The sequence below is a fragment of the Hirsutella rhossiliensis genome (genome assembly GCF_020360975.1).
Source record: "Hirsutella rhossiliensis strain HR02 chromosome Unknown scaffold00007, whole genome shotgun sequence".
NCBI classification, from domain to species: Eukaryota; Fungi; Ascomycota; class Sordariomycetes; order Hypocreales; family Ophiocordycipitaceae; genus Hirsutella; species Hirsutella rhossiliensis.
The window spans coordinates 1,765,384-1,787,931 of NW_025408673.1; positions in this window are offsets into that span (position 1 = coordinate 1,765,384).

Consider the following 22,548-nt stretch of genomic DNA (forward strand, 5'->3'; position numbering starts at 1 on the left):
AATATAGGCCTAGGATATAAGTAATATAAAAGCAAGCCTTTAAAGGAAAAGGATAGTAGCGCCGCTAATATAATAGTTCCTTTACTTAAGTAAGCTCTATTAGTTTAACCTAGCTTAGAGGCTATATATAGATATACCGGATAATAAGACTAAGGTCGCGCTAAAGATAAAGCGGCCTTAACTAAGACTACCTTAGCTAACTACTTTCTTTATTAAAGCGACCTAGGAAGGGAGAGGACTTATAATAATAAGACTATAGTATTAACTAAACTAGACCTAGACTAAGTATAAACCTTACTAATTAAACTATAGACCGAATAAAACTAATATAACCTAACTAAACTAGCTTTAATAGCTATAGAATAAGACCTACTATTAAAAGACCGTAACTAAATAAGACTTAACCTAAAACTAAACTAAGATAAAGCTAATAACTAGCCCCTTAAACTATAACCTTAGCCTAGCTTATTAGTAGTAACGTCTACCTTATTATTATAGCGGGAATAATAAGACCCTCTTAGGGTAGTATATAAGGTATAAAAGGGAGTAACCTAAGGCTTATAAGAAGTATAGGGACTACTACCGCTATAAGAAGCTTAATAATAACTAGTTAGGCCTAACCTTAAACCTAAACTAAAGCTAGCTTAGACGGCTAGCTTATAAGATAAAGTAATAACTAAGGTTTATACTAAGGTAAGACCTATACTAGCGGTAGCGCGGAGGCGTTTACTATAGCCTATACTATAACCCTAGATTTAATTAAGGTTAAGACTAGCGATAATCTTAGCTAAAACTAAACCGCGACGGCTATAAAGATACTATTAAATAAAGTTAGGAGCGCTAGTAGGATTAGTAAGCGATATAAGATAGGGACGCTTTAAGGCGGGCTTAGCGCTAAGAAAACTACTAAGCTATAGCTTAGCGTTAAAACTAATAAAGGGAGATATAATAAGCTCTTAAGCTAGCTTTATAACGACTATAGGTATAGTAATAATAATAGACTCCTTAGCCTTAGCCTTAGATAGAGCCTTAAGCGTAATAGCCGCCTTACCCTTACCTTTACCCTTCTTTTTATTAAAAGGGACTAGGGCTAGACCGGGCCTAGTAAGATTAAAACCGCTATCCTTACTATTAAGGTCGTTATTAGTAATAAAATAAAAATAGTTAGTAAGATCGTTAACTATTATAAGAGTTTTCTAGGTAACTAAGAGCGACTTAAGCTTAACTTAAGCTAGGGTCTTAATAGTATTACTAAACTTACCTAGGTACTTTTTTAAGGACTTATATATATAGTAGGTATTATTTATAAAATAAGTAAAAGCTAACGTAAGCGTTTCGATATTCTTAGCGACTATAGCTAAACTAAGGGTAAACTCGCTTAACGCGCTCTTACCTTTAGTAGTAAGGGCCTTCTAACTAGCGCGAATATAAGTTTTTAGAGTAATATAGTAAAAGCGCTTTTATACTAAACCCTTAATAAGGGAGGGGCTATTAACCTTAGACTATACTTAGTAAATAGTATATATAGCCTCCTTACCTTTAAAAGTAATCTAGAATATAGATTAGTATTAAACTTAAATAATACTATAGTAGGATAAGGTTACTTACTTAGTAATAAGACTAATTAAAGTTAGTATAAGTAATATATGCTTTAGCTTTTATAGCTATTAAAGTTAGCTAAAAACGCTAAAAGTAAGACCGACCTAAGATAAAACTAGGATTAATACTTATAAGACTAGTTTTAATAGCTAGCAAAGGACTTATAGGTAAGCTTACTAGTAAAACGCTTAATATATATAAAATATAAAATAGAGCGCTTTAGTCTTACTATAGTAGCGACTTTCTTATAAGGAGGGGGCTTTAAAGGAAGTAAGCTACTACTACCTAAGTTAGCTTCTTAGTTAAATATTATAATATAGTAATAAGTAAACTAGATATAGTATTAAAGAGACCTAGAATTATAGAAATAAAGTAAGAGAGGTAATAGTTAAGCCTATAAAAGAGAAGGATAATAGAGAGATAAAAAGAGGTATAAATAAAACTAAAAAGGGAGGGTAGGTATATATATACGCGAGCTAAGCGCGCGTAATTAATAACTATATAATAGAAGGTAAATAGAGGCCGCCGCGCCCTTAATTAGGAAGTTACGTAGCTAGATAGGAACCGATTTACGATTAATAAAGCTAGCTAACTAAATTTCGATTAGCCGGCCTTACCTAGGAGCGACTTATACTAGCGCCCGGCCTAGTAACTAGATATTACCTACCTTACTAACTAACGGATAGATAAGCTAACGCGACCGCGGCTACGCGGCTATAATATAAAAGCTATAGTAAATAAAGGCGCCTATAAGTTAGGCCCCTTAAAGAGAGACTACTACCTATAACCCTAGGCCTAGGCTAGCGAGCCTAGGCCGCGGCTGCTTAGGATAGTAGCGGCTATAGCCTAAGAGGGCCTACGCTAAGATATAATAACGTAGGAGGAGCCCGTAATAGCTAGCGTAAATTTCTTACGTACTACTATTTTAACCTCGTTTAAAGCAAACCTATACTAAAAGAAAGGAGGGTTTTCCTTTAAGTACTTTAGTTTTTCCCTCCTATTTAATATTAAAGTTCTAGATACCTTTAGCTAGGTCCCTAGTATAATCTTAATAATAATTTAAATAAAGAAGGAGACTATAAGAAAGTAATAAAGCTAGAATACGCTTACCTTCTTATACTTCTTTTTATAGACTAAGAAAAAGATCTAAAAATAGCTTTTTTATTAGTCTTTTTATCTTAACTTTTAAGGGGGTAGAAAAGGTACCTCTTTCTTTTTAAAAGGATTACTTAGCTACTTTTTATCCTTACTTTAAGAAGTAAAAGAAGGTATAAGGCCTAATATAAAAGAAGACTAACCTCTTTTTTATTTTAATTATTTTTCTAACTTTTATCTAACGCTTATTAAAAACGGTTCCTATAAAGTATTTATAGTAGGCTAGCTTTTTAAAGTATCTATTAGTAAGGAAGGTATATAAAAGAGACCTCTTAAACCTACTAGTAAACTAAAAGTAGCTAGAAAAACGCCCCTTTAAAGACTAGTTTTTCTAGGCCTAGAAAGACTATCTAGCCTTATATAAAAAGATAAAGTCTTTTAAAAAGGTCCTTAAAGAGAAAGTAAAAGGAAAATAAGTCCTTAGCTATAAGTAAGTCTTTATCTATAAGCTAAATAAATATAGCTTCCTTTAAAAGTATAAAGCCTAGCTAGTTATTTATAAGAACTAATAGGAAAAAGGGGATCTTTTTACTAAGGTAACTACCTTAGTAAGGATATCCTTTTAGACCCTTATAGCTATAATAGTAGAATTCGACCTCGAACTTAATTAAATAGATACTATTAACGCTTTTATTAACTACTTACTTAAGAAAGAAAAAGTTATTTATATATACTTTCTACTAAGCTTTTAAGAGCTAAGAAAGGTTCTATAGCTTAAGAAAGCTTTATATAGACTATAAAGATTACCCCCTTTTTAGTAATAGTATTTAATAGGTTCTCTTAAAGCCCTAGCCTTTAAGAAAGTCCCTTAGGAACTATATATAATATAAAAGGGTAAAATTATAGTCTTTTATTATATTAATAATATTATCTAAGCTTACTTAAAAGAGGAAGAAGTAACTACTAAGAAGGCTATAAAAGGGCTATAATAAAGGTATAATATAACTAAGCTAAGGGAGCTAAAGTAGTTCCTAAGGATTTAAATCCTTTAGAATAAGTCTTAATAGACTATTTACTTTACTTAGACGCCTATATTAATAAGGTCGCTTATAAATTCCTCCTTAATTCCCTTAATAAGAAGCTTCTATTTACGCTTATATTAAATAAAGAGCTTTTACTTAATCTATCCTTTTAAGCTAAAGAGTAAGAGAAATACTAATATTAATAAAAGGTAGGCTCCTTACTTTTTTTTTAGCTATTTCTACTAGACCGGATATCTCTTTTATAGTCTCTTAGCTAGCTAAGTATAACTAGAATACTAGCCTTAGGTACTAAGAAGTAATAGACTAAGCTATCTTTTATCTTTATTTAACGAGATTAAATAGTCTATACTTAAGAAGGTAAGAAAGGAAACTAGCTACTAAAATCTTCCTTTATTTAAGCGATTTATCTTTTACGGATAATTCCTTAGATAAAAAGAGCTTATAAAGGTATATTATATCCCTTTTTAAAGGAACTATTACTTAAAGAGCTTTAAAATAAGCTACTATTATAACTCTAAGTATAAAGGTAAAGCTACTAGCTCTTTTAAAAGTATTAAAAGAAGCGATTTTCCTTAGCTAGCTATTAATATCTTTATAACTATAAATTCTATCCCTATTAACTATAAAATATAATAATATATAAACTATATAAATTTTAATAGAAAATATAAAGCTATTAACCTAGCTATAGTATATTAATATTTACTAGTATTAGTTATACTAAGAGGTTTAAAAAGGACTTATTTTTATTTATTAGGTTTTAATAGTATTAATAAAAGCTAACGGTCTTATAAAGCCCTTACTAAAGTAAAAGCTAGCTATCTTTTTATAGTAAATTAAGCTAGAAAATATTTAAGAGAAGCTATCCTTAGAAGCCTACTTTAAGAGTCTATAAGAGGAGCTAATAGTATATAGAATAAAGGAGACGTCTATAGCTTTATAGGACTTAATTTCCTCCTTAGGCCCCTTTTTCCTAAAAAGTAAGTTTAAAAGAGCCTAGGGCTAAAACCTAGATTTCTTTTGTAAGGGATAAGTATAAACTAAGACTTTCTCTATATACTTACTAGCCTAATTATTTATCTTTACCCTTTTTATAAGGGTAAGCTATAGCTAAGGGGGTATATTATAAAGCATAGCTTAATCTTATAGTTCTTAAAGATATCTTATAGTAAGAGAGACTAAGGAAGCTAAAAAATAAGTTTTAAGGAAGGAGCTAAATAGAGGTATAGAGAGGAGGGTAAGGGTAAGAGGGAAAGTAAAAGTAGTAATAGCTTCTTATAAAGGTAGCGAGAAATAAGATAGATATACTAGTAATAGCTAGAAAGGAGGGGAAAAACTAGTAAAAAGCTTAGTAGTTAAAAGGATATTAATAGCTTCTTTAAGTAGGATTTTCTTTATTAATTAAGATACTAAATAAGTATAAAGAAGAGTATTAAATATAAGAAAGAAGGAGAATTAAGGTAATATAATAATTACTCCCTTACTATAATTACTACCCTTATAAGAATTAAAATATCTCTACCTTACTTATCTAACCCCTTACTTTTAATTTTACCTTTATTTATTTTTATATACTTCTTATATATTTCTTTTCTAAAATATTAGTATTAAGATAAAAGTAAGATAAAGAGCGACTTAATAGTAATTAATAAAGTAAGTATAAAAGTCTTTAACTATTATAAGTTATAAGCTTAAGCTATAGCTTAAGCTATATAGTTATATATAAAGGGCTAGATCTTATATAGATATATATAGGCTAGCTATATATAAAAGAGCTTTATATAGCTTATTAATATTATCCTATAAATAGTACCTATATATATATCTTTACTTACTTTATAATAATATAAGCTATTAACTAATAGATCTAATAAATATCTTTTTAAAGAAGGTACTACTTCTTTAAGGAAGTACTTTACTTTTTTTTTTTTAAATAAATAAGAAGTATTATAGCTATCTTAATAGCGATTAAAAGCGCGATAGCTAGTAAGAAAAATAAGGTTTTCGCTATATTAAAAAGGCTATCTATAAGACTAGTATTACCCCTTATAACCTTTTAACGCTAGTTATAGTAATAATACTATTAATATAAAAGCTGCTCTTTTAACTAACTTAAGATAGTAAGCTAAAGTCCTTTTACTTTTTTCTTAGCTAGCTATAAATAAAGTTTATAACTAATAAGAAATAGTACTTAATAAGCTATTATAATATAGTATAGTATTTACTCCTTTATATACTTTTAGAGCCTTAAATATAATAGATCCTTAGATTCTAAGATAAGAGCGGCCTTAAAGGTAAATATAACTAATAAAACGACTTTTAATACCTTATATATACGTTTAGTAATATATAAAAGTAAGAGAAGGTATAAGATAGGTTATAGACCTTTTAATAAAAAGATAAATAAACCTTTAGCGAATTCCTTCTTAATTTTAATAAGACGCTCTTATAAGTAGTAAGGACTATAGTATAAAAAGATAGTATAAAGCTTATATAGCTATATAATTTAATTATACTATCCCTATAAGAGCTACTTATCCTTATAATTATACCTACTAACTATAGTAAGTATATAAGCTAGTTAATAAATATAGTATAAGGCTATAAGTAAATACTATATTTTTAAAAGCTTTATAAGTATATACTATATAGTAGTAATAGGATTACTACTTTTCTATAAGGTAAATAGCTAGCTATTAATACTAATAAAGATACTTTAATATTAGCTACTTATATAGACTAAGCTAAATAAGGTAGGAAGATACTATTAACTTCCTTTTATACCGCCTTATACTTTAAGTAGTAAGTAAAGTAAGTAATAAGTAAGGAAATTAAAAAGAGGAAGACTAATAGCTACTACTTATATTATAATATATTTATATACTTTATATTAAACTACCCCTTCCTTTTAGCTAAGCGGCTTATAGCGGTTTAAGTAGTAAAGATAAAACCGCTCTTTACTTTAAAATAATAAAGAGGACTTTACTCCTTTAAGCTTAAAGGAAAAAGAGTAGCCCTATAGTAAAGATAAGCTTTAAAGCCTTAATTATTAATACTAGTAAAAGATAAAAAAGAGTTATTTACTTATATAAAAAATAAGCTTACTTTAATATAAGTTATAATTAATAATACTTTATTAGTCGCCGCCCTTATAAATAAGGGCTATTAATACTATACTATAAGTAATAAGGCGCTTATATAAGAGATATAAGTACTAGTAAAAAGAATTACCTTAAGGTAAGTAAAGGCGCCTTAAGTATAATAAAAAGTATAAAGATTAAAGGTATTATATAGCTAGCTATAAAGGTTAATAGCTACTATAAGCTTATTATAGCTTATATAATCCTTTAACTAAAGTTTCCCTTAATTCTTAGGAAATCTTAGTTATTATATATAGAGTTATACTTAATTTTATATTAAAAGAAGCTATAGTTTAAGATTATATAATAATAGGTCTACTATAACTATAGTTTTATAAGTATAAGACTAAGTATATAAGCTTTATACTTAGTATAAACGGTCTAAACCTTTATTTTTATAAGAACTATATAACGATTAAAGTAAGAGGAAGGTTATATAGTAGCTAATATAGCGGTCTATATAGTTAGCTTAGTAGATATTAATAAGGCCCTTTAAATAAAAAAGCTAAAGTTATACTTTAAGCTATAGTAATAGATCTAAAGCGCTTTTATAACCTTTTATTACTATTTAAGTTTTAAAAAGTAAATTAGCTTAACTTATATAAACTAAAGGTAAACTATAAAGTTATACTTTATATTAATAAGAAAAGGTAAGAACTACTTATACTATTTAAGCTACTATATAGTATATTATATATAGAGCTATTAGTATTAAAAAAGATACTAAGGGACCTCTTAAATAAGGGTTTTATTTAAGTAAGTAGCTTTAAAGTAAGAGCGCTAGTCTTATTTATATATAAGCTAGGAAGTAAGATATAATTCTATTATAACTATAAAGCTTTAAATATAATTATAAAGCTAAACTACTACCTTTTACCCTTAATTTTAAATATACTTTATAACCTTTTAAAAGTAAAGTAGTTTATAAAGTATAAGAATATACCTTTATATTCTTATTTTACTATTATAAAGAGATAATAAGTATTAGGAGGCTTTATAAAATAAGCTAGTAAAAAAAGGCTTTATAATATAGTTTAAAAGAATAACCTTTAAAAGATAAAAGACCTTTACTAAATATCTATAGCTTCCTTAAAGAAATATAAGTTAAGATAAGCCTATCTTAATAAATAAGAATAAATAAAGAGTATATAAGTTAATTATAAGTAAAATAGATACCTTATTACTTATTTTAGCTTAGCGGTTTTAAAAATATAAAATAGAATATATATTACGGTGTAATTAGTTAGGTAATAAAGATAGCTAAAAGTATCACGCTATATATATTATATTCTCCTTATTATAAGACTAGAGCTTATAAGAAAAAGGATTTCTTTTTTTCTATTAAAGTAGTAGGTAGTTTATAACTTATAAGTAAAGTAAGTATACTTCCTTATTAGTACCTTATTAATATATATATATATTTAGTTAAGAAGAAAAGTAGTTTTAGTTATATATCGCGCGTATACGCTTATATATATATATATTAGTTTATACTTTATAATGTTAATAGTTATTATACTAGCGGTTACCGCTAAGTAACTATTATAGTATCGCTTATATATTAGCTATATAACTATAATATAAAGAGCGTATATATATATTTCTTACTTCTTTTATTTTATTTTCTTCTTTAACTCTTTTACTTACGATTACTATAAAAGTTTATACTTTTTTTATTAATCCCTTATACTTTTTTATATTACTTTTTATTAACGATATATTAATAATAATACCTTTTACGCTAAAAAAGATAAAGAGCTATAACGTTAATTTCCTACGCTATATATAAGAGTAGGTAGTAGTAGGTTTACCCTTAAAGTATAAGCGATTAGCTTAAAAGTCTTATAGTAATATTAGTTCCCCTTTAGTAAAGAAAGCTAAGAAAGGTATAAGGGAATCTTAGTCTTAAGAGACTTTTAGTCTAGGACCTAATATTAATAAGGGTCGTGCCCTTATTACCCTATTAAATACCTTAACTCTAACTATTAATAAGCTTACCTTTATAGGCTAGGAAACTTATAAGTTTATTACCCTTATTAGCGATACTAATATTAATAAGGAAATTATACTTAGGCGCTCTTAAGTAAGTACTAATAACCTAGCTACTTTATTTTAATAAGGCGGCTCTAGCTAAGAAGAGATTATTACTTAGGCCGCTCCTTAAAATAAATAGGCCGATATTAATAATAAGGCCTAGCTAAATAAAGGCTAAGATAATCTTAATACTTAGCTAAATAAGGGCTAAGATAATAATAATAGTAATAATAAAGATAGCTATAATTTAACTCCTTTTATTAATAAACCTAAGAATAGTAGCGCTAAAGATAAAGGTACTTAAGCGGTAGTATAAAGCGGTCGCGCTCTTATAAAAAAGCGTACTTAATTTAAAGCTAAAGCTTACTTAGTTAGGGCCTAAGGGGTTATCCCTTATAAGCTCTAGTATATATATTATTTTAAGATAGTTATTAAGGAGTATAGTATAACTAAGCCTAAGCCTATTAAGGTACTTTTAATTAGCTATATTTTCTTAAGGGTTTCCTTGATACGCTATAAGTAGTACTATAAATATACTATAACTTATAACTAAGTAAGTTTCCCCTTAACTTTAAATATTATAATTAATAAGCTAATCCTTCTTAAGGCCGCTATTTTTATATTTAGTAACTAAGCTAATATAGTCGCTATTATAAAGTACTTATATAAGCTTAATAAGCTAAAGACTAATAATAAGGATACTAAGGATAATAGCTTAAACGTAAGCGTGCTTATTTTTAAAGAGGCTAATTAGCGCTATCTTACTATTATAATATAGTATTTAGCTAAGGCTTTTAACGCTACTAAGATAGCCTATTATAAGTCCTTTAAGACTATAAGTATATAAAAGTCTATAGTTATAAGTTTTTATTTAACCTTTTTATTAGCGACCGCTTAATAATATACTAAGTTAAGCGTACTAACTACTTATTATACTATTATACTAGTATATTAGTATCTATAAGCCTTATTAACCTTTCTTTTATAAGCCTTATTTACTATTCCCTTAGTCGAGGTATATTCGGCCGTATACTTAGCTAAGGCTTATTTAGTCTTTTAGTTAACCTAGGCTAATATAGGCAATTAACCTTCCTTTTACCTATGCCTTTTATAGCTATAACCTAATAGCTAGGTTATTTATTTACTTTTACTAATTCTTTTAACTATATAAGATTATCTATACTTCCTCTCTAGATAGAAGAATTAAGAGCTTTATTCTACTTAAGATTAATATTTACTACCTATCTCGTACTATAATAGTTATAAGCCCGGTTTATATAACTAGGTAATTATATTATTTTCACGGTATCGCTTCTACTTTATATTATTACGCGACGATAAGATAGCTTAATTATCTAATTACGAGAGCTCTTCTAAGGTTATTATTCTTAACGGACCTTATAACTAAAAATAATAGATTTCCGTTATCTAGAAATTCGCTATATCTTATAATATCTAGAAGTTTATAGACCCTATAAATAACGATAAATTAACTATTATAAGGCTATTAGAGCCTATATATATCTAGGTAAACGCCTAAGCATTTAATCTTAGTGCTTTAACCTTAGAAGAATTCCGTTAATTAGAATATCTTTATATATTATACCGATCTAAGCTCTAAACCTATCGGGATAATATAAAGGCCCTCGCTAGCCTTTAAGAATATATCGTTAAGTATATCGGAAATTACTATAGTATAATTGCTAATAAATATAACGTTGCTAAGCAGCTATCTCTCCTCTAAGCTAGAGTCGCACCGACTAACTAGGCCCTTAAGAGAGAAGTCTTAGAACGTTACCGAGCCGTTCTTTAAGCCCTTAATAGGTCCGAGATTAAGACCTAGGTTACGAAGTAGTAGAAGACCCTTACCGAAGCTAGGAAACTAGGGCTCCCTAATATATAGGGTCTCCGCCCTACTTAAGACTTTCTTTAAGCAGTCTTATCCGTTAACGAACTATTTACTAACTACTAGATTAATAAAATAGAGGATAAAGCTGTTACCGGAAAACCTAACTAGAAGGACTACTTCCTAGACGGTATTAAGATCTCTAAGATCTTCGAACGCGCCTACTATATTAAAAATGCCGGTCCTAGGGGCAATAATAATAAAGGCGGAGCATTTCTAGCTAGCTTCTAAGGCCGTAATAAAGATAGGAAGCAGAATCCTACTTTAGACGATAAGAAGAAGAAAAACCATTGTATTTATAGTAATAAATTCTACTTAATTAATAAATGTTTCTGCCTCGATAAAACGATTAGACTAAAAGGATAGGTCCCTTATAAACCCGCCCTTAAGAAGATTAGGGATAAGCTTAAGTCTAATATTAATTTAAAACGTAAAGTTAATACTATCTTAGACCGTACTAGCACTCTCCTAGAGTTAGATAAGAAGGAATAACCCCTTAAAGGTATAGTATTTATAGGACTTCCGATAGAAGAAGTATCTAATTACGAGCCTGCCCCTACGCTAGATTTATTCCCTACTCTACCTACTTATTATACGAGCTATTTAACTTTAAAGGCTCTATATCCTCTTTAGGACTTATTTATCCTAGATTCTAGATCCGATATATATATCTATAATAACGAATCCCGGTTTTCTAACTACGTTCCCCTTAATTAACTAAAAGAACTTTTCGTAAGCGACTTATAGCTATATATTCTTAGTTACGGCACTATAATACTACGTATTATAGGTAGGCTATTCTAGCTTAATAACGTAGTATATATCCCGAACTTCTATACTAACGTTGCCTCGCTCGACCTCTTTATTTAAAAGGGATATAATTAGGATCCTACTTTAAGAAAGGTATTTAAGTATAACGGTACGATTATATACTTTATAAAGCGTATATATCGTTAGCCCGTTCTTAAGTATAATAAACTCCTAAAAATATTATTTATAGCCTCTTTAAGCCTATATATATTATAGTTAGTAGAAGCTAGCCTTTAGTATAAGCGACTAGGCTACTTAAACGCTAATATACTTTAACACACGGTTAAAAACACTCTCGGATATAAGATTAAAGGCCTATTATAATTTAACTGCGAAGCTTGCTCCCTAGGTAAAGTAAAACGGCTTGTTTTAAGACGGAAACTATAGACGAAGGCGCCGCGGCCCTTCTAGAGAATCTATATAGATATCTTTAGTTATTACCCTTCCTTTAACGGGAAGAGAGCCGCCCTTTTAGTTATAGACGATTTTATAAGTATGATTTTCGTCTATCCTCTTAACGACACTATATAAGAGTCTCTTATAGGTACTCTTAAAGCATTCGCCGCCTTTATTTTTCGTTAATAGAAGCTATAAATCTATATTATCTATAAGGATAACGATCCTAGGCTATAGACAGCCTACGATAAATAGATTATATATAAAGGCATTAAGGATAAGCCTTCTACTCCCTATATACCTATATAGAATAGATTAGCTAAACGATCTAGGGGGGTAATATCTACTAAGTCTCGCACTATATAAATAGGAGCAAATCTTCCCTATAATTTATAGCTAGAAACTTAGAACGCCGTAGCCTTCCTTTATAATAGATCGCCCTAGTAATCCTCTAACTAGAAAACCCCTTTTAAGAAGCTTTATTAATAGCTCCTCGACGAAAAGAAGGATATAGGATATATTTAGGGTTATATTAAGCTAGATACTACCTTCCTTTAAGCATATAGTTATAAAGCCTATCCTTTAATAGTTTAGGCTCTAAATAATACCTAGAAGAAGGATCTTAAGACCTCTCCTTACGCCGAAGTCGGCTACCTTATCGGCTACGATTCTACTAATATCTTCCGTATTTAGATTCCTTCCTAAGATAAAATTAAACGAGTTCGTAATATTAAATTCGCTAAGGACTCTTTCTATAACCTAGACCTATTAGAACCCTCTAATAAGGAGCATTTACGTCTAGAAGTTTAACTTCTAGCTTATATTAAAGACGAATCTAACTATAAGGAAATTAGCAAAGATATTACTTAGACCCTTAAATCCGCTACTAAAGTTTAAACCGATAATACTATCGTAGTTTAAACTAATAAACTATTTAATTATAAGGATATAGATTAGAATCCCTATCTATCTCCTACTCCTACGAGAGATTCTCTACTAGATTCTCTTTAACTTATACTACTAAGTCGGCAGCTAGCAGCCGTAGCGCCGTAACCTTATAGGTTATAAAGACCCTTATAACCTCGAAAGCATAGAGCATTCTTAGCTCTTATAATAGGACGCTTTTATAGTAGCTTCTTTCTTAGTAAAGAAGAAAAGCTTTATTAAAGATCCCTTCCTCCTAAACCTAAGACCTAGAGAGACCTTAGGAATCATCCCTTTAGACCACGGTTTAAAGAAGCTAGAAACGTCGAATAGAGATCCCTTTAATAAAGAAGAACATTTACTCTAATTCTAAAGGCCGAAGCCGTAGGACGCGTTATACCCCTAACCTAGGTATTTAAATATAAGTTTAATAAGTATAGGTTCCTTATTAAATTTAAAGCCCGAATCTACGTCCGCGGAGACTTATAATTGCTAGTAGATAAAGATACCTATCTAGTAACCCTTATAGGCCGCTCCTTTCGTATTCTAATAGCTATTATAGCTAAATTTAACCTCGAGACTAAGTAACTTAACGCGGTTAACGTATTTATAAATAGCCTCCTTAATAAGGATAAAGTTATCTTTGTCTAGTTCCCCGACAGCTTTATATAAATCGGATAGGTACTTAGACTTAATAGAGCTTTATATAGGTTACGAAGGTCCCCTCTTCTTTAGTAGAAAGATCTTATAGTAGCCTTTAAAGACCTTAGACTAACCTAATACCCTAACGAACCTTATATCTTTTAGAACGACTAGCTTACTATCTTCTTCTTCGTTAATAATATAGTCTTCCTCTACTAAAAGGCAAATATAGCTATAGTAGATTAGCTAGTAGTAGCCCTTTAAGCTAAGTTCGCTATAACGGACTAAGGAGAGCTTTAATAGTTCCTAGGAATTCGCGTCCTTCGCGATAGGCCTAATAGGAAGCTATAGCTCTACTAAGATTCCTATATCGAGAAGATCGTTTAAAAATATAGTCTTAGATAGCTCGATAAAGTTAAAGGCGTCCCTTTCCCTATAAATAAGTTATAGCCTAACTTACTTAAGGCTTCTAATAAGGAAATTTAGCTCTACTAAGGCAAAGTCGGCTCTATAAATTACGTATTAGTAATTACTCGCCCGGATATAGCTAAGGCAGCTTTAAAACTCTTAGAATTCCTCCTTAACCCCTTAGAATACTATTTTAAGGCGGTAGACTATTTAATTAAGTATCTCTACGCTATAAGGTATCTCGTAATTAAGTTCTTAGACTTAATAGAGCTTATTTTAATTTCGGATCCTATACTTATAGGTATATCCGCCCTAATATTATCCCTCGAAACCTACTATATAAGTAATTTCGAAATCGCGTTTAATATAGCCTTTACGGACGATAAATAAACTAGAAAGTTATCCTAAGGATATATTCTTACCCTTTTCGGCGGGCTAATTATTTAGAAAGTAGGTAAATAGGATACCGTTATAACGTTATCTACTAAAGCCGAGCTCCTTACCCTTACTTATACTATTAAGGAAACTATTATAACTATACGCCTCTTTATATAGCTTTTATTAAAGCTCGATAGCTAGCTAATAATTTAGTATAATAACCTTTAGATAATTCGTCTTATATCCTAAGATATTCTATAGCTCTATATAGTACTTAAGTATATTAATATTTATTCTTACTAAGCTAGGCAAGCCTATTAATAGAAGTATTATAATATTAAATATACCTTAATAGCTCTTATGCTTACTAACGGTCTTACTAAGCCGCTTCTAGGCTAGAAGTTTAAAGACTTCGTTAAACGCCTTAACCTCGTCGATATTTCTTCGATTCTTAAACTATTAGATAATTTAAATAATTTAGACTACTAGTTTTCTTTAGTCTAACCCTTTAGCCCTTATCTTTAGGCTTAACCTAAGGGGGTATATTGCACTATTATACTAGTATATTAGTATCTATAAGCCTTATTAACCTTTCTTTTATAAGGCTTATTTACTATTCCCTTAGTCGAGGTATATTCGGCCGTATACTTAGCTAAGGCTTATTTAGTCTTCTAGTTAACCTAGGCTAATATAGGCAATTAACCTTCCTTTTACCTATGCCTTTTATAGCTATAACCTAATAGCTAGGTTATTTATTTACTTCTACTAATTCTTTTAGCTATATAAGATTATCTATACTCCCTCTCTAAATAGAAGAATTAAGAGCTTTATTCTACTTAAGATTAATGCTTACTACCTATCTTATACTATAATACTACTATATACTAATTAATAAGCGCCGCGAGCTTATTATTTACTTTAACCCTATACCTTTATTTAATATTACTTATATAAGCTTAGAGTACTAAGCTTAGGAATCTTAGTTAAAACTCTACTTTATCGATAGCGATATAAGCTATACTTCTTAGTAATACGCTTTATTATTTACTAAGGCTAAGGTAAGTACTATACTAATAAAGATAGGTCTTAATATAAAAGATAAAGAAAGAGTAAAAGATAAGGTAGTTTTAGTATTTCTAAAGGTATTTAATATAATAAAAGGGGCGCCTTAGTTAGTTCCTACTATACTAGTAAAAAAGAAAGGTAGTTAAAAGTAATAAATAAGTCTTATCTTTTTTTTATTTAGTTATAACTATCTTTCTCTCTTTTATTATTAAGGTCTTAATAAAGTTATAGTTTAGTTTTATTTTCCTTAATAATATTTAATAAGTAGTATAAATAGTTTTCCCTTATTCTCTTAATTTATTATTTTATATATAGTTATAAGATATTTAAGCGTATTAATATATTAATAAGTTAGTAGCGATTTAATAAAGGTTCGTTACTAATTTAATAGTGCCTTCTTACGCTAATAGATTTCCTTACCTTACTTAGTCTTATACTTCTTTTTCCTAGTTAAGCGAGTAGTATATTCTTTAGTAAGGTCTTAGCTATTTACTATATCTTTAGTATTAACCTATTAGTTATACTTAGCTAGCTATCCTTTTTATTTAATAAGGAAAAAGGTATTACCCTTAAATCTCTTTTAGTCTTTAGTCTCTTAAACTTCTTATTTACCTTTATTATCCTCTAAGTTTAATATTAGTAAGGTTTTACTATCTTTATAGGTACCTTTATACTCCTTCTTTAGCTTTAAGAGACTAATATAAAAGACGTTATAAAAGTATAAGTACTTCTTAAAGAGTATAAGATAATATACTTACTTTTTAATAGCTTATAGGACCTAAAATAGTTTAATATACTTAGGTAAGAATTTTCTTTTTTCGTCTTTAAAGTATAAGTTTTATATCGATAATACTATAAGGTCTCTTACTTTTAGTATAAGCGGTTAGTGCCTTAAATTATAGTATTTCGCTTATAATTTAATAGCCTTTCTTTAATATTCCTTAAGCCTCTTTTATAGCTCTTATAGCTTAATAACTCTTGCTCTTACTTTAGGTACCCCCCTTTAAATAATATCGTCCTTAATATTAATATAAAAGTTTAGTTAGTAACCTATTAACGCTTTATTAGGTAATAACTTAGTTAGTTTATTTTAAGTTAGTAAAGTATCTTAAGTAATACTATATAGCTTAGTTTATTCGTTTTATTTACCTATTAATTTATAGGTAAAATACTATTAATAGCTTATATTTTACTTATAAGATAAAATAAAGATCTAACTAAAACTTACTTATAAATAAGGACCTTTTATCTAAGATAATACTTTTTAGAAGTCTATATACTAATTTAACTTAGTAATAAAATAATTTTACTAGCTTTAAAGCTATTATTATTTTAAAGATAAGAAAAAAAAGGTAATACTTAGTATATTAGTCTATAATTACTAAGATTATATTAGCGTCTTATTTACTATATTATACTTTAAGTAAACCTATAATAAAGTTTATTAATAATTCTTCTTATAGTTATAGAGGATATAGTAATAATTATATAATACTATAAGGGCGATACTTCTTAAATATTATACCTTAATATACTAAGTATAACTAAACGTATTTATTTATATCTTTTATTATTTTATCTTAGTAAAAGTTCCTTACTAATAGTTTACTAGTATATTAAGAGCTAAAGTATCTTACTAATAAATTATTATAAAAGAGCTATATTAGCTCTTATTATAAAGCTACTATTAAAGATACTATAATATAACCCTTTTATAATAGTAGTTTATTTAAGCGTACTAACTAAAAACCCTTTTCTTTTAAGAAGTCTTTAATCTCTTTTAGCCCGCTAATTACTATATTAACCGACTAAATATATTTTAGTAACTTTAGTAGTGGTTTTAGAACTTTTACTATATAAACCTTTATATAGTAAGCTGCTTTTTTAGCGGTCTTCCTTAAAAGTAACTATTTATAACTAGCTCTTTATTTAGCTTAATCGGCTAATTATTTAGGTCTCGCGCTTAAATTATTATAGTTTCGCTATATATAAGCTTATATATTTTCCTTATATAAAAGCACTTTACTATACTTATATTAACTTAAGGTTAAGTATCTCTTTACTTATAAAAACGCTTTATTATTTCTTTATATAAATATAGTATTAATAGTAGCTAGCTTAGGTTATAGCTTTAGTAATAGTTTTAGAGATAATAGCTTCTTACTCTTATATCTAAGTATTCTTAATAGCGCGTTTACTAGGTTTAATTTACTTATATAATACTTAATTATTAAGTTAAATAGTACTAAATATATATACTATCTTACTTACCTTTTATTTAAAGAGGTTTAGCGTATAAACGTTTAAAGGTTATAATAGTTTAATAATACTTTTATATTATATGCTGCCTCTTTAGTATAATATCGCTAGTATTTAAATAACTTAACGATAGCGAATAGTTTTTAATCTAGAATACTATAATTAAGTTTAGCTTTAGTAAACTTCCTTAAATAAAATATAATTAAATAATAGCGCCTTTTATTATTAAGTTAAGAGATCGCGAAGTATAGCTTAATTTTATAGTTCTTAGAAATATCCTTTAGTATAAGGGACTAAGGAAGCTAAAAAATTAGGTTTTAAGGAAGGAGGTAAAAGGAGGTATAGAGAGGAGGGTAACGGTAAAAAGGGAAGTAAAAGTAGCGATAGCTTCTTATAGAGGTAGCGAAAGATAAGATAGATATACCGGTAATAGCTAGAAAGGAGGGGGAAAACCGGTAAAAAGCTTAGTAGTTAAGAGGATATTAATAGCTTCTTTAAGTAAGATCTTCTTTATTAATTAAGATACTAGATAGGTATAAAGAAGGGCGTTAAATAAAGGAAAGAAGGATAATTAAGGTAATATAATAATTACTCCCCTACCTTAATTACTACCCTTATAAGAATTAAATAGCTTAGCCCTACCTATCTATCCCCTTACTTTTACTTTTACCTTTATATATTTTTATATACTTCTTATATCTCTCTTTATAAGAGTTACTAGCCTAGGAGGAATAAAATTCCTATACCTTCTAGCTACTATAAAAGGTACCTTTCTTATATCTCTTATAGCTTCCTTTTACCCCTCTTACTAGAAAAGCCGATTTTTACTTGATTTTTCTACCCTTCCTTATAATAATATCGAAAAACGACTCTACTACCCTTATAGTCTATAAGACGATTCTTATAAAGCCCTAAGATTAAGATAAGTAGGTAAAGAAGCTATAGGCTTATATAGATAGAACTATTTATAATTTATTCTTCTTTAATAAGTAGGACCCTCTCGAGCCCCTTCTTTATCCTAAGGCAACGGAATTTATAAAGGGAGCTTTCCTCTTCTCTAAGCTAACCTCTATATAATAAAGAGCTTTTTCTACTACCTTAGGTAACTATAAGAGTTACTATAAGGAATACCTTTATAAGATAAAGCTACTAACTACTATACGTATAGCGATAACGGAATCTATTAGTACTATAAAGCTAATCTCTCTTTAAGAGGAAGAGACTCTTAGGTAGTAGCTCTTAAAGCTCGAGACCTTAATAGCTCCCTTAAGGGGCTATATAACTAACTATATTAAGAAGACTTATATAGCCTACCTAGGAGCTTTTTCTACTAGGAATCTACTAGCCTCTTTATAGCTAGCTAAGTAAGAAGAGATCCTTAAGGAAGCTAACTAATACTTCCTAATAAAAGCTCTTTCTAGCTAGTAGCTATAAGATATATCTCTATTAATAAAGCTTATTAGTAATAGTTACTTAACTATCTTTCGAAAAGCTAGCTAGGAACTAAATAAAGAAGCTATTAAAGTATAATAGTAAGTAGTCTTATTCCTTTATAGCTAGCACTCGACCTAGACAGCTCGACCTACTACCCCTATAGCTATTATTCTCGCGTAGAGAGATATAAGAAGTGTATATAAAATATATAAAGGTGAAATTAGAAGTACGGGGTCGGATAGGCAGGGCAGAGAGATTTAATTCTTACGGGGGCAGTAATAAAGGTAGGGGAGTAATTATTATATTCCCTTAATTATCCTTCTTTCCTCTATCTAACGCCCCTATTTATACCCGTCTAGCATCTTAATTAATAAAGAAGATCCTGCTTAAAGAAGCTACTAATATCCTTTTAACTACCGAGCTTTTTACCGGTTTTTTCCTTCCTTTATAGCCGTTTCCGGTATATCCGTCTTATCTCTCGCTACTTATACTTCCCCTTATACCCCTACTCTCCTTTCTATACCTTCTTTTTAGCTCCTTCTTCTATACCGGGTGTTTTTAGCTTCCTTGGTCCCTCTTACTAAGGGATATCTTCGAGAACTACGAAATCAGGCCACGCTTCGCGACACACCCCCTTAGCTATGGCCTGCCCCTAAAGGGCATAGCTAATACGGCTTCGGGCTAGTAAGCGTATAGAGGAGGTTCTTAGCTCTATACTTCTCCCTTTACTGAGGAGTAGGGGCCCTTTTAGGTCCCTAGGCTCTTTTAGACCTACTTAAGGAATAGGGGCCTAAAGAGGGGAAAGTCCTATAAGAAAGGGGGCCTTCTTAAAAGGGAAAAACCTAATTAAAATAGGGGGCCCTCTAAAAGGAAAAACCTCTTCCTTTTCTTTAGCTATAAACGTTACCTTCTCGTACGGGCTATTAGCTCCTCTCGTAGACTCTTAAGGCGGGCCTCTAAGGATAGCTTCTCTCGAACGTCTTCTAGCCTAATTTACTATAAAAAGACAGCTAGCTTCTGCTTTAGTAGGGGCTTCGTAAGACCGTTAGCTTTTATTAATGCCGTTAGCACCTAACGGACGGAAATTAGTCCCCTTTAGACCTCTTAGCGTAACTAATACTAGTAGATATCGATATACCGTAGCCGGGTTAATAGCTTACTATTTTCCTCCGTAAGAATTTATATAGTCTACGTATTATCGTATTCTATAGCTACCGGGGACGGAATTTATAGTCGTAAAGATATTAATAGCCGGCTAAGGAAAATCGCTTCTTTTAACGCTTCTAAAAGAGCTAGTAGCTCTGCCTCTATACTTAAAGTCGTAACGGTAGCTTGCTTCGAAGCTCTCTAAGCAATAGTTCCTTTAAAAAGGGATATAATATACCCTTATAAGCTCTTTCTATCTAAGGAATTATCTATAAAGGACGAATCGCTCGAATAAAGGAAGATTTCGGTAGCTAGTTTCCTTCCCTACCCTCCTAGGCGTAGACCGTATAATCTCGTTAAATAGAGATAAAGGATAGCTCTATCTACTACTTCTTAATGCCTAGGGCTAGGATTCTAGTTATACCTAGCTAGCCGGGAGACCGTAAAAGAGATATCCGGTCTAGTAAAAATAGCTAAAAAAAGCAAGGAGCCTACCTTCTATTAATATTAGTATTTCTCTTGCTCCCTAGCTTAAAAGGACGGATCTAGTAAAAGCTCTTCGTTTAATATAGGCGTAGAGGGAAGCTTCTTATCGAGGGAATTAAGGAGGAATTTATAAGCGACCTTATCGATATAGGCGTCCTAGGTAAGCTAGATAGTCCGTTAGGACCTATTCTAAAGGATTCGTATCCCTAGGAACCACTTTAGCTCCCCTAGCTTAGTTATCTTATACCTTTATTATAGGCCTTTTATAGCCTCCCTAGTAGTTGCTTCTTCCTCTTTCGGGTAGGCCTAGATAATATCGTCGACGTAGAAGAAGACCGTGATTTTACACTTCTATATTATACACGGTTCCTAAGGGACTTTCTTAAAGCCTAGGGCTTCGAGGGAACCTATTAAATGCTATTACTAAAGAAGGGGTAATCTTCGTAGTCCGTATAGAGCTTTCCTAAGCCGTAGAACCTTTCCTAGCTATTAGAAGCTTAGTAGAAAGCGTATATAGATAACTTCTTCTTCCTCGAGTAGGCAGTTAATAAAGGCGTTAACTATATCTATCTAATCGAGCTCGAGGTCGAATTCTACTACTATAGCTATAAGGGTCCGAAAAGACATCCCTACTAGGGTAGTTGCCCTAGTAGGAAGATCCCCTTTTTCTTACTAGTTCCTATAAATAACTAGCTAGGCTTTATACTTTTAAAGGAAGCCGTGTTTATTAGTCTTATAGATAAAGACCTACTTATAGCTAAGGACTTATTTTCCTCTTGCCTTTTCCTTAAGGACTTCTTCGAAAGACCCTATCTCTTCGTATAAGGCTAGGTAGTCTTTCTAGGCCTAGAAAAACTAGTTTCTAAAAGGGTGTCTTTCTAGCTGCTTCTAGTTTACTAGTAGGTCCGGGAGGTCTCTTTTATATACCTTCCTTACTAATAGAGGCTTAAAAAGCCGGCCTGCTATAAATGCTCCGTAGGAACCGTCTTCTATAGGCATTAGATAGAAGTCGGAAAAACGATCGAAATAGGGGAGAGGTTATTCTTCTTTAGTATCTATATCGGGCCCTATACCTTCCTTTGCTTCTCGAAGCAAGGATAAAAAGGCAGCTAGATAATCCTTCGAGAGAGGTGCCTTTCCTACCCCCTTAGGGTTCGAGACGGGAAGACTAACTAAAAAAGCTACTTTTAGATCTTCTTCTTATTCCGTAAGAGGAGGCGTAGGGAGGTAGGCGTATTCTAGCTCTACCGCTTTCCTATAGTCTCCTTCTTCGTCTAGATTATCTAATCTAGTAGCTTCCTCTTTAAAGTCGGCGTTATCCTCGACTACTTCGACGTTAGTTTCTTCTTCCGTTTCCTTATCTAGGACCTCTTCTTAAGACTATTAGGAAGGGGGAATTTAAATCTTCTAAATTAGCTAACGTTAAGAGAGTAAGAGGGGCTATTAATCCCTCTTTCCGTCGAAGAAGCTAGATTCATCGAAAATTATATCCCTAGTCGAAATAACCTTCCGTAGAAGAGGTATCTAGATCTAGAAGATATTTATAGAATTATAGCCGACGAGGTAACTAATAAAGGCTCTAGGATTAAGCTTTCTTTTCTTCTTCCTTTTTAGCTATATATCGGCAGTTATTACGTATGCCTTATAGCTATAGGTATAAAGGTAGGCTAGCGAGGCCCTTTTCTTCGTAAAGAGCTCGAGGGGGGATTTCTAGTCTATTCCTTAGGTCTTAAAAAGGGTCTTTAGGTCCCTATAGTCCCTTAGTCCCCTAGGGTCCCTCAAG